Source organism: Neofelis nebulosa, chromosome 8 (genome assembly GCF_028018385.1).
Source record: "Neofelis nebulosa isolate mNeoNeb1 chromosome 8, mNeoNeb1.pri, whole genome shotgun sequence".
In the NCBI taxonomy this organism is placed as follows: Eukaryota; Metazoa; Chordata; class Mammalia; order Carnivora; family Felidae; genus Neofelis; species Neofelis nebulosa.
In genome coordinates this window covers 10,886,774-10,899,674 of record NC_080789.1, presented here as the reverse complement: position 1 = coordinate 10,899,674, position 12,901 = coordinate 10,886,774, and the positions used below count along the sequence as shown (strand labels likewise).

Here is a 12,901-nt window from a genome sequence, read left to right as displayed (position 1 = left end):
ACACAGATGCTGCTCCTTAAATAAAAGTGTCCAGAAACTTGGGAGCGGGTTTCAACACCGTCACGATACGGGGCACCTGGGTGGCTCGCTGGGTGAAGCGTCCCACTTCGGCTCAGGTCACGATCTCGCGGTGCGTGAGTTCGAGCCCCCACGTCGGGCTCGGTGCTGACGGCTCGGAGCCTGGAGCCCGCTTCCGATTCTGTGTCTCCCTCTCTCTCTGCCCCTCCCCGATGCATGCCCTCTCTCTCTCGAAAATAAATAAACATTAAAAAAAAAAAAACCCTGTCACAATACACACAAAGCACTTGGAACAGCGCTGGGCACCCAGGAAGAACTTAAACGTGTTTGCTGTTGGATCATAGCCCCACATAACGAAAATGGGCCGGTCGTACAAAATGGTCTGTTGAAACACTGAAGTAGGGGTGAAAGTATTAACAAAAATTCTCCACTTCAGAATAAGGCGTAACCATCGGTTGTGAACAGGAATTTGATTACTCCTGTGGAATGTGCTGGTTTGGAGGCGTAGGATTTCGCACAAGGAAAGAGGAAAAGTAAAAACAGGAAACACAGCCCTTAAATACCTGCACGTGGGATTGCGTCATACCCCGAGCCAGTGTGGGGTCTCTTATGTCACGTTGTCCGGCCAGGTGTCCAGGGGCGAGCCTCTGAAGTTTGCACATCTTTTTCCCCACGAAGCAATCAAGGCGTCGCTCTGGGAACCCACGGGGGTGTTTCCGGAGCAAGCCCAAAATAAAGATTTCCGGCACAAAATTGATGACTTCCGTCACTAAAGGCAGAGAAGGGACCGGGAGCACAGAGGCGTTATTCAAAGACGCTCGCCTCGTGGAAAAGCCAGGTAGAAGCTATTCTGTTGTCGGGAAATTTACAGACCCAGCCACACGGTGAATGACAAGTCAGAGAGAACAGGTTCAATGACGTTATCTTTCATCCAGTGACACTCTAGGGAGTGTGGGCGTGGTCGGGACAGTTAGTGGCCAACGATGGAGAAGATGGGTAGTTCTCGCACATACGTGCTGGTGGTTATTCCCCTTCTCTCTTTTTCTTCTGCAGAGATAGAAACTTTCCCGGATACATGCCCAGATAAAGGCTACATTTTATTTCCCAGTCGACCGTGCCGACGGGCGTGGCCACGTGACGGGATTCTAGCCAAGGAAATGAGAGCAGAGACAAGCGGCGCCATTGCCTATTCCTGCGTGCCCCTCCTTTTGTTTTCCTGCCCTTTTCCCCGGGGCTGGAATGTGGTTGCAATGGCAGGAGCTGGAGCAGCCATCTTAAACCAGGTAGGCGAGCCACCTGCAGGTCGAGGAAGGCAGGTAATATAATAAAAAGCTGCAACCTATCAGCGTGGGTCCCATCGTGCTCAGACTGTTATCTCAGAGAAAAGTACGTTTCTATCTTATCTCAGTCACAGTTATTCAGGCTTTTGTTATAGCACACCTGTGTCCTCAGGAATGCATCTTTAATTTACAAAATTAAATCTGTGGCTCGAGTCTTTCCAACACCCGCAGCCTGATCTGCCCCTATGTGAGGGAAATGTCCTCCATAATGTCTTTGGGCCCCAAATAAATTACTCAACACGGGTGCTGCAGAGGAGGGCGTTTTTTGGTTACGCCGATGCTAACTTCGCGAGCCACGGTGCAGACTGGAAGGGGCCGCTGAGATCAGGACTGACTCTCGGCCACCACATAGGCTGCAAGGAAGGGTGCGAGCTACGTGGATGGAGGCACCTGCTGGCTCACAGCGTATTCACACCGCACGGCTGGCAGGCGACAACGTGCTTCCTCGTCTTCATTTGGTGCCGAGAGAAATGGAGAAAATTACAAGTGCGATCAAGCCAAGGCCACCGAGTGGACGTCTTCTGAGCCAGCTGTCAGCAGAGATGGGCCGAACAAAAGTCTGCCTTTCCAACCTGAGCAACTCTCACTGTCGAATGAAGGTGCACGTCAAGTTTTTTTTAAATGAGGGACAAGAAGGGGGGCCTGGAGGGCTCAGTCGGTTAAGCGCCCGACTTTGGCTCAGGTCATGATCTCGCAGTTCGTGGGTTCGAGCCCCGCGTCGGGCTCCGTGCTGTCAATGCAGAGCCTGCTTTGGATCCTCTCTCTCTGCTCCCCACCCCCCGGCTCATGCGCATGTTCTCTCTCTCAAAAATAAATAAACATTAAAAAATAATAAAAATATGGGGCGCCTGGGTGGCTCGGTCGATTAACCATCTGACTTCGGCTCAGGTCGTGATCTCACGGTCCGTGGGTTCGAGCCCCGCATCGGGCTCTGGGCTGACAGCTCAGAGCCTGGAGCCTGCTTCGGATTCTGTCTCCTTTTCTCTCTGCCCCTCCCCCACTCGTGCTCCGTCCCTGTCTCTCAACAATAAATAAACGTGAAAAAAATTTTATAATTCTATATCGTACAATATTTTTATAATCTTATAACTAGTATTTTCAGTAATGATAATAAACTAAAATAGGGGACAAGATTCAAAGTCTTCCTCCGTGGACACGACAAAACCAATGTAACCCATCCCTTTGATTTTTAGAAACATGAGTTGGCTATACAAGTCAGCGCCTGGGATAATCGGATTCTGTCACCTTGGGGCTAAATTCCCATTTTCACATCTGATAAAAAGATACCAGGGTTTTGAAAGACCGACTGTGGGGCAAATTTCTTGATTCCCCCACGGCCTGAGTCTGTCCCAGCACTGGGCGATTTTCTCCACTGCTCAGGGGGAGAAATCGATGACACGGCAACGAGCATATTAAAAGCCCCATCCAAGAGCTGTCACCGCACAAGAAGGAATGGTTTCCAGGGTGAAATGCAACCAAAGTGGGGCCCGGGCGGCTGGCCCGACAACATCCCAGCCCTCGAGTGGGCTGAATGCGGCACCTTCTCTTCTGATGGCGCCGGGAAGAGGCTGCCCTGTGAAATCGCTTCTTCGTCCGCTCAGGGGCTGTGTCCAATCCTCACAGGTCCGGGACCACCTGACCGCCACCAGGCGCTTGTGCCCTTCCGCCCCGCAACCCGTGGCCGAGCGATGGTGAAGTCGAGACAACAGCTGCCTGGATGGGAACAGCTCAGGTCATGATCTCACGCTTTGTGGGTTCGAGCTTTGCATCGTATGGGATTCTCTCCCTCCCTCTCTCTCTGTCTTTAAAAATTAAAAAATAAAAACAATAAAAGATGGAGAATTACAAACATACTTATCCCTTCCAGTGACACGAAGGCCTTTTTCTAGGTGCCTCACGTAAGGGGAATCCTCCAGAATCTGTCATTTGGGGTCTGGCTTCTTTTTCACTTAACATCATGTCTTCCGGGTTCATCCCTGTGATAACACGGATCCGAACTTTATTCCTTTTTTAAGGCTGAATAATATTCCATTGTATGTGTTTGTCTTATACTTAAAAAAATTTTTTTTAATGTTTATTTCTGAGAGAGAGAGAGAGACAGAGGCAAGGAGCAAGCAGGGGAGAAACAGAGAGAGGGGGAGGACACAGAATCCGAAGCAGGTTCCGGGCTCCAAGCCATCGGCACAGACCCCCGAAGCGGGGGCTCGAACCCACGAACTGCGAGATCACGACCTGAGCCGAAGTCGGACGCTTAACGGACTGAGCCACCCAGGTACCCTGTTTATCTTATACTCTTGATACGTTTACACATGTGAGTCTCGGCCTTCAGAGTTCTTTCAAATTCCTTTGGGTCTACACCCGGGACCGGAACCACCAGATCCCATGGTAATTCTACACTTGCCTTTCGGAGGCATCGCCCAACTGTTTTCCACAGCCGCTGCCCGATCTTACGTTCTACCGTTAACTATAAACATATTTTATTTAGCTCTGTTTATTTACGACAGATCTTTTCCTAATTACCGAAGATTGGTGGTTCACCTGTGCCATTATGGAGTCTGGGGAGCGAGACTGCTCTGCGGGTGTTCAGTTTTGTGGGTCTGGATCAGAAAAACCCAGCTGCTGGTGGTGCCTGGGAGGCTCAGTCGGGTCAGCATCTGACTCTTGATTTCGGCTCAGGTCGTGATCTCACAGTTCACGGGTTCGAGCCCCGCGTCCGGCTCTGTGCTAACAGCTCGGAGCCTGGAATCGGCTTTGGATTCCGTATCTCCCTCTCTCTCTCTCTCTGCCCCTCCCCAGCTCACGCCCTGTCTCTCTGTCTCTCTGGCTCTGTCTCTGTCTCTCTCTCTCTGTCTCAAAAATAAATAAACATTTAAAAAATGTTAAGAAAGAAAAAGAAACCTGATCTTCTAAGGTCCTGTCGTGCTCAGACTAAGATGTGTGGCGCTGTGTGAGAGGGTCTGTGGGCGCACGTCCAGGCCACGGTGCTGGGCGTGGGGTCAGTCTGCTGTGTCTCCCCCAAACTGCTCCGGAGGAAGGGCAGCTGGAGGCGAAGTGGCTGGGGCCGGGCCGTGGGCATGGAGAAGAGGCGGAGATAGGTGGAACAGCGTGGGGACAGGTGGAACAGCATGAGGACGGGCGGAACAGGAGAGAGCAAGGCCCGGGGACCCGCCTGTGAGAAGCCACGCATCCCGCGTACCCTGCCTAAACTGACAGACGGCTGGCACCGTGCCTGGGACGGGCCGAGAGAAGAGAAAATCATGCATTCATTCGACAAACGTCCTCTGAACACCCGCCTCACGGCGAGCCGGCCTGCAGACACAGGCAGACCCAGCCCTCCTGTGTTGAGTCCCCAGCCCTGCCACGAGTCTCTGCTCTCGCCAAGTGCGACCAGCCTGCTGAAGGTCTCCCCCAAAACACGCACCTCCACGCAGTAACAGCCACCGTCCATGAAGAGTTCAGCACGGGCCTACTAAGCGCGTCAGACGGATTCACACCCAATCCTGACGACAACCCCCGTTTTACAGGTGAGAAGGTAACTGTAGCTCAGAGAGGCTGTGTCACTGCCCAACGTCACACAGCTGAGAGCTGGAGGAGCCCACGCCGGTCGCCCCAAACGGCCTCTCTAAATCCGAGAGCCTTCCCCGAAGACACCGAAAGCAACACCGGCAAGGAGGGGGATGTCACATACGGCACAGAATCCGGTATTTTCCGAAGCCCCTCTCAGAGGGCCGGAGTCTACCGGGGGTAGCTTCCCGACCCTTCCCCAGGTGTCCCTGGGTCCTCCGTCCTTCTGCCCAGACTCCTCAACACCCACCCCTGCCCGGAGCCTTTGGCAGTGATGAACCGCTCCTTCTGGAAAGCAGTGGCTGACACCCCCCACCCCCCACGGCGGCCTCCCCGGAAAGCCTGGCGGCTCTCCCCAGAGCGGCCCCACCTCCTCGAGGGCAGGCAGGACTGCCGAGAGCAAACATTTTTTCCCCCTTTGTCACATAGAGTAATAGACTCTTGAAAAATCACATACTTGGAGGATCACAGCTGAATCTTATAATCTGAGGCTCTCCATCAAAGCGCCTGACGACCATCGACTAAGAGAATCTCGGAGTCAGTGACTCGAGAATCCCGGCACGCCACCATCCCTCCATCAGGGACCGGGCAGTGGCTGCTGTCGCAGAGCGGCCCAGGCTGGCGGGCTGACACAGGGCAGGCCAGGAGAGCCGGGGGGGGGGGGGGGGGGTGGTCAGGGAGGCGAGGAAGCCTGGGGGTGCAGAGGACAGGGTGGGGGTGGGAGGAGGGAGGCTCAGCCTGTTGTCACGCTAGAGGAAGCAGTTGGCGGGTGAGGCCTGGCTCCGTTACTGATGGTTTTTAATTATGTAAATCAGCCCAGGGCCTGCGCCTGGCACAGGCTTGGCATCCATCAGCTGGCAACAGAATTAATCAATAAATAACCAGCTGGATGGGGCCTGGGCAGAAGCACCCGGCCACACCCCCACCACTACCCCCGAGGGGTCCTCCCAAGCTGGCAGGAGTAAAGGGATTACGGGCAGCTCAGGCCATCAGTGTAGCACACGCACACACACACACACACACACACACAGGCACCACGCATATAGCTATAGCTTTGGAAGCCTCATAGATGCACACAGGTGGATGTGCCTGCACACACAGACTCTGGGCTGTCGCGGCCCCTGTGTGCGCGTGCCCCGCACGTATCTCCCCCCCGCAGAGCCCAGAGCGCGCCCGGGAGCACAGTGGTTAGGAGGCAAGGTCCTCATTCCAACCTCACACTCGTCTCGGGTGGGACGGAGCTTTGCAGCTCACGGCCCACACCGCTTGACCCCCACAGCAGCCCTGCGAGGCTGGCCCGGCTGGGCCGAGGCCCCCGTTTTACAGACAAGCTGAGTCTCAGAGAAGGGACTTGTCCGAGGTTACATCCGGCCGCCGTCTTTCCTCCTCCTCGCAGCCACCCTTGCCCCCACCCACCCAAAGGTTTGAAGGGCTCTAGACCCAAGAAAGTTGGGGGGGGGGGGGAGTGGGAGAGGGAGCAGGAGGGCCCCCAAGCCTCCCCCTGAGAGCAGGGGCCTTGATGACCCGGCAGAGAGCAGGGCGGGCCTGCAGCACCCCTCACCCCGCACCCCGGTAAGGGCCAGGCCGGTGGGGGGCCTTTCCGCTCTCCTAGGGAGCAGTGATAGATTGCTCTCTCCACCCGGCGTGCTCACCCCCCCAGTGCTGCCCCCATAAATCAGCCTCCCCATCTGGGCCTTGGCTGTTCCTTGATCCCTCGCCAGCTCTGGCATTGTTATTTTCAACCATCCCCCGTGCAGGAGGGGACTCACAGGAAGACTCGTAAAATTAATGGACGGGTTTCCTCCTCCCGTCTTCCCCTTTCTCTCTGCGCCTGGCCTTCCGCTGGCCTCTACTTCTCTCCGGTTGGGATCACTAAATACCAAATGAGGAAATGACCCGAGACATGAATGAGTTTCACCGAGCGCACCGTGGGCCCTCTGTCTCTGGGTCCGGCGGACAGGGCAGCTGGGGTCAGCTCACAGCACCCGCTTCCCTCGGTCTCAGCCCAGGGGGTTCCCAGCTGCCACCACCTCCCCAGGACGCAGGAAGAGGAAGCGGGAAGGTGCCCCTGCGTGGTCAAAGCAGACTCAGCGGGCCCTGGGGGCAGCCCGGGAAAGAACCTTGAGAGCCAGGGGCCCCCCCGGGTGGTCAGGCCTTTGGAGCTATCACTCCTCGGAACAGCTGATAAAGACACTGGACTTCGGAAAAGGTCCAGGGCGCACAGCGCTGGGAATTCAAAACCACACGAACAGTGGTTAGCCGCTCAGCCTCTGGAGCCAGCCTCTCCGAGTAGCTGTGTGATCCTGGGCAAGCTGCTTCACCTCTCTGTGCCTCAGTTTCCTTCTGGGTAAAGTGGAGTGAGGAATAGTACCTCCATCATAGGTGAGTGGGCACGTACCCTTTAGAGGAGTCACTGGTGAGGGCGCCTGGGTGGCTTAGTCGGTTAGACTCTGGGTTTCAGCTCAGGTCACGATCTCACGGTTCGTGAGTTCGAGCCCCACACCGGGCTCCGCGCCGACAGTGCAGAGCCTGCTTGGGATTCTCTCTCTCTCTCTCTCTCCCCCCCCCTCTGCCCCTCCCCACCTCTCTCTCTCTCAAAATAAATAAATTAAAAAAATTTTTTTCTTAAAAAGAAGAGTCACCGAGGACCACAGTCAAATGCTCTAAACCTTAGCAACTGTTACCATAATTAAAGATGCTCGTACACAGACCCAAGAGTGCATCAGAATGCCCTGGAGGGCTTTTAAAACCCACACTGCTGCCCTCTCATCCCCACTCCCTAGGGTTTCTGGTTTCTTCCTCGGTAGGTCTGGGAGGGGCCAGGAGTTTGCATGTCTAACACATCACCAGCCAAGGCTGGGACTGCTAGTCTGGTGAGAACAACTGAAGCCCATGTCAGTGCTCACTACCCAGCTCAGCTGCCCCACCCCCTTTACCGCTTGGGAACTAAGGCCCGGGGAGGGGAGTGTGTGTGACCTCCTCCCCAACCTTCCCCACTGACTCCAGGAGCAAAGAGGCAGAATTTGCCTTCCCTGCCAGAGGTAATCTTTTAATCTCTTTGGCTTTAATCTTGCAGCATAAACCCAAATCCGCAGGGGGGGGGGGGGAAGGAAGGGGGAGGGAGGGACACAAATCTCCTGTCCTGGCGAGGAGAGTAATCCAGGCTTTTAACCCTGCATTTCATCACGGATCTTTTATCCCATCTCTGACTTCCTCACCCCTGGCTCCTGAGACGCACTCCGCATAGGAGATGAGGAGGCAAAGAGAGCAAACGGATGGGGTAAGGCTAGGTTGGAATCACATGTTAAAAAGTCTCCACTTGGAGAAGCCAAGCTGTCATTGCAAAACAACATAAAAGAGAAATGATACGTTGTGGTTCATTGCCATTAAGAGTAATAGTCATCAAAAGACACCACTAAGAGAAAGAAAAGCCAACCCACAGATGCAGAAAAGCTATTTCAATACATATATCTGACAAAGGACTAGTACACAGCATATATAAAGAACTCCTACAAATTAATAAGAAAAAAAAACTTTTTTTAATAGGCAAAAGATATGAAGTGGGATTTCACAAAAGAAAATCTCAGAATCACCCATACCCACATGAAAAGACACTCAATGTTATCAACCATGAGAGATATGCAGACTAAAACCACCACAAGCTATCATTCACACCCACAGGAACAGCCACAATTGAAAACTGAAAATATCAAATATAGGAGAGACGAGGATCAACTCTCATATGCGACTAGTGGGAGTAGCAATGGTTCAACCTGTCTGACAGTTTCTTACAAAGTTGTGCATATATCTATTCTATGACCCAGCCATTCCACAACTGGGTATCTGCCCAAAAGAAGTGAATGTATATGTCTACACAAAGACTTGAACATGAATACTTTCTGCAGCTTTACTCGTTATAGCTCCAGACAGGAAAACACCCAATTGTCCATCAACAGAATAAATGAATAGACAAATGATGGCATAGCCCACAGTGGAATATTACCTAGCGCTTAAAAAAAAAAAAAAATCAGGGCTCCTGGGTGGCTCAGTTGGTTAAGCATCCGACTTCAGCTCAGGTCATGATCTCATGGTCTGTGAGTTCAAGCCCCGCTTTGGGCTCTGTGCTGACAGCTCAGGACCTGGAGCCTGCTTCGGATTCTGTGTCACCCTCTCTCTCTGCACCTCCTCCACTCGTGCTCTTTCTGTCTCTCTCTCTCTCTCAAAAATAAATAAACATCAAAAAATTTTAAAAAATCAACTATAGATATGCATACCACAATCTGGACGAATCTCACAAGTATCACACTAAGTCCAAGAAGTCAAAAGCAAGAGAACATCTGCATGACTCTGTTTAGATGAAATATAAGTACAGGCAAAGCCAGTCTCTGGGGATAGAGGTCAGGATCGTGGTTGCCCTTTGAGAGAGGAAAGGTTAGTGACTAGGAAGGGCGTAAGAAGGCTTCTGGGGTGCCGGGAATGTTCCACAAACATAGGTAAAAATTCACTGAACTGTACACGTAAAACCCGCACTTTCCTTTCCTAGATGCAAATTATACCTCAATATTTTTTCAGCAACAGGTAAAAAAGAAATGAAAAGACACTATATTTTTTTTTTTTTAATTTTTTTTTTCAACGTTTTTTATTTATTTTTGGGACAGAGAGAGACAGAGCATGAACGGGGGAGGGGCAGAGAGAGAGGGAGACACAGAATCGGAAACAGGCTCCAGGCTCCGAGCCATCAGCTCAGAGCCTGACGCGGGGCTCGAACTCACGGACCGCGAGATCGTGACCTGGCTGAAGTCGGACGCTTAACCGACTGCGCCACCCAGGCGCCCCGAAAAGACACTATATTTGAAACATGTACGGGGCGCCTGGGTGGCGCAGTCGTTTAAGCGTCCAACTTCAGCCAGGTCACGATCTCGCGGTCCGTGAGTTCGAGCCCCGCGTCGGGCTCTGGGCTGATGGCTCGGAGCCTGGAACCTGTTTCCGATTCTGTGTCTCCCTCTCTCTCTGCCCCTCCCCCGTTCATGCTCTGTCTCTCTCTGTCCCAAAAATAAATTAAAAACGTTGAAAAAAAAAATTTGAAACATGTACTCAGACCATCCCCCTCCCCTTTGGCGCTCAAAGGACCCAGGACCCAGCCCAGCTCTGCCACAGCGTGGCTTTGACCCAGCCTCAGTTTCCCCATCCCTGAAAAGGAAAGAATCTCCAATAACCTCCCCAGTCTGTGGGGAGGATCCGTGTGAAAATAGAGGCGAAATGTTCTCTTGGGTTGTCACAACCCTTGTGACCTCCTCTCAGGGTCTGGCAGAAATTGGTGGGGTAGGGTGCATGAAATTGATCCCTGGACCTGGGCTGCCTGGGGATGGGCCTGGAGGAGTGTGAAGAGGTCTTCCCAGACAGGCTACCATTTGCTGGCCACCCACATCCTCAAGACTCCAGGCTACTCCTATCCTGCCCTCCCAGGTAGACCATCCAGACCTCCAGCCCAGTGCTAAATGGTACCGTCACTGCTGTCATCATGGTTCCTTCCAGAACATACCTGCAAGGCACAGAGCCCCTGCTTGACGGCCTTCTCCTCTCTCCCCCCTTGCCCTGCCATCATTGCCTGGCAGAACCCTTCCCCCAAAGCTGGAACTACCATAGGACACTGAGGGGGAGATAAAACCCCCAAACTAGCAAGGCCCCGAAGGGCCTGGGTCCCGGCATTCGCAGGCAGGGCTCCTTCCCCTCACCCTGTCCAGCTGTCTTGCCTGAAACAGTCACAGCACCTGAAAAAAGCCACAGGCTTCACTTTGGGGTGTATAGGACACTACTGTGCCCTGGGGCCGAGGTGGCAAAGTGCCCTTCTCGTGTCCTGTCTCCCATTTACGTTAGTCATGAACTCACGTGGCAACGTGCCCGGCCGAAAGGTTCCACTTCCCAGCCTCCCCTGCAGTGAGGCGAGGCCAGTGAGGGAAACATATGTTGTCAGGCGGGACCGAGGGAAACGTTCAGCCAGTCTATACCCACCACCCCAGAGAGCAGATGTGACGATGGAGATCCAGCAGCCACTTTGGAGCATGAGGCGACTTTGAGGGCGGAAGCCGCGTGCCAAAGTTGGTGAAACTAAGAGAAAGAAGGAGCCTGGGTCCCTGACGACACTGCTGGGTCCCCCACCACCTCTGGACTCTCCTACCTGCCGACGTCCTCTGTGTGAAACAGAAGTAAGCCTCAGTCTGGTTCAAGCCACCATGACTTCCACTCTCTGTTATCCGCAACAGGAAGCAACCCTGAACTGATACACAGAAGCCCTGCAAGGTTGCAATTCCTGGCCTGGAGCGCAGGGAGAAGCCGGAACGTTTGCACATCACAAAGAGCAAACAAACCAACAAACGAAACGCTCGCCGGATGGGATAAAATCCTCCTTTAAAAGGGTCTTCCTCTGGCTTTGCCACGTGAAGCGGAGTAGTTGGCAAGAAGCTCCCCGGTGAAACCGAGGCTTGCGGTTCTCCCGCAAGAAGGGGCACTGTTCAGCCACGCTGTGACCTCCCTACATGACCGTCCTACGATGCAGGGCCCGGGGGCTGGGAACTCAGCAAGGGCAGCAGACAGCCTGAGTTCAGGTCCCTGCTCCACGAACTGCGGCCCTCTTTGTGCCTTGGTTTCTTTGCCTGTAAAATGGGCGCCCTGGGGTGAGGAATACAGAGCCCGACCTGGGAAGAGCTTGGAGCGGTGCCTGGTGCATAGGAGGGTCTCGAGACTGTCAGCCACGGTTCTCATGTTCGTGCTGAGAACTTTCTTTCTTTCTTTTAAAAAAAAATTTTTTTTTACATGTATTTGTTTTTGAGAGACAGAAACAGAACACAAGTCGGGGAGGGGCAGAGAGAGAGGGAGACCCAGAATCCGAAGCGGGCTCCAGGCTCCGAGCTGTCAGCACAGAGCCCGACGCGGGGCTCGAACCCACGGACCGCGAGATCGTGACCTGAGCCGAAGTCGGACGCCCAACCGACCGAGCCGCCCAGGGGCCCCTAGAACTCTCTTTCTTTGCGTCTGCTTGTAACACGAAACTGAAGTTACTCTCCAGTTTTGGAACATTTCATCCCCCACCCCGCTTCATACTCACTGCCCTTATTGGAATCAACCCCCGGGAAGAGCCTCCTGGCCCTGGAGGTGGACCCCAGACCTTTTCCTCTTGCTTGGGTTTACGCGAGCAAAACCCAAGCGTGATTGTAGGCGATTCACTTGCCAAGCGCCAGGGCAGAAACTTCAACGCGTCCGTGCCACTGAGGCAGTGTCAGGAAGCTCCCTCCATCCCAAACGATCTCCCCTCCGACACCGACTGAAGTTCCACACTAGAGCCAGAGGACCCCTAGGAGGAGAAGCCATTTAGAAGCACAGCATCTTGGAGTAAATGCACGTACTCAGGTCAACGTCGGGGAGGCAGTCTCGGCAGGGAAAGGGAGGGCAACGCCGCAGGCGAATTTTTGGATCTTCTCGGGGCAGTGCGAGAAGCCTGCAGCCTCTAGAGGCTGTGAGCTCAGTCTCACCCACCTACACGTGGCGCGCGAGTGCACACACACACACACACACACACTGATAATCGCTTTACCCCAGCAGTAGGGGCTTAAGCGGCTATGTAGGCTAGCACCCCCCCCCCCCACCGTCCCCCAGCTGCACCAGTCACCTCTGTCCCGAGGCGCTCGGTTCCCAGAGGCTCAGCAAGGGACATCTTCAGGGCTGGCGGCTGATGGGGTTTCAACAGAGCCAGTCAGCTGCCAGTAACACACAGCCTCTCTCTGTCTCTGTCTCTCACGCACACGCAGTCATGCCCAGACGCACAGTCGGAGGCAACATGCGAGACACGGCGCACCGAACTGTCCTCCCAAAGGTGTGACAAAGGGGCACAGGCCACACAGAACCATCCTGTCCGGGAGGAGGCTCTGGTCTGTGTGCTCCCAGAAACAAGGCAGCTGCACAGACAGGACCGCTCCCACCCA

At 53.9% G+C, this 12,901-nt stretch overlaps 1 protein-coding gene across 1 annotated transcript in view; it reads right to left on the bottom strand.

The window, feature by feature from the left end:
• The window catches only part of ELFN2 (extracellular leucine rich repeat and fibronectin type III domain containing 2), a 79,730-nt gene extending 66,829 nt beyond the window's left edge, over positions 1-12,901 (bottom strand). Inside the window, exon 1 of the mRNA XM_058741360.1 lies at positions 12,326-12,901. The gene's annotated coding sequence lies outside the window, so the exon portion shown is untranslated. The remainder of the gene's footprint in view (positions 1-12,325) is intronic.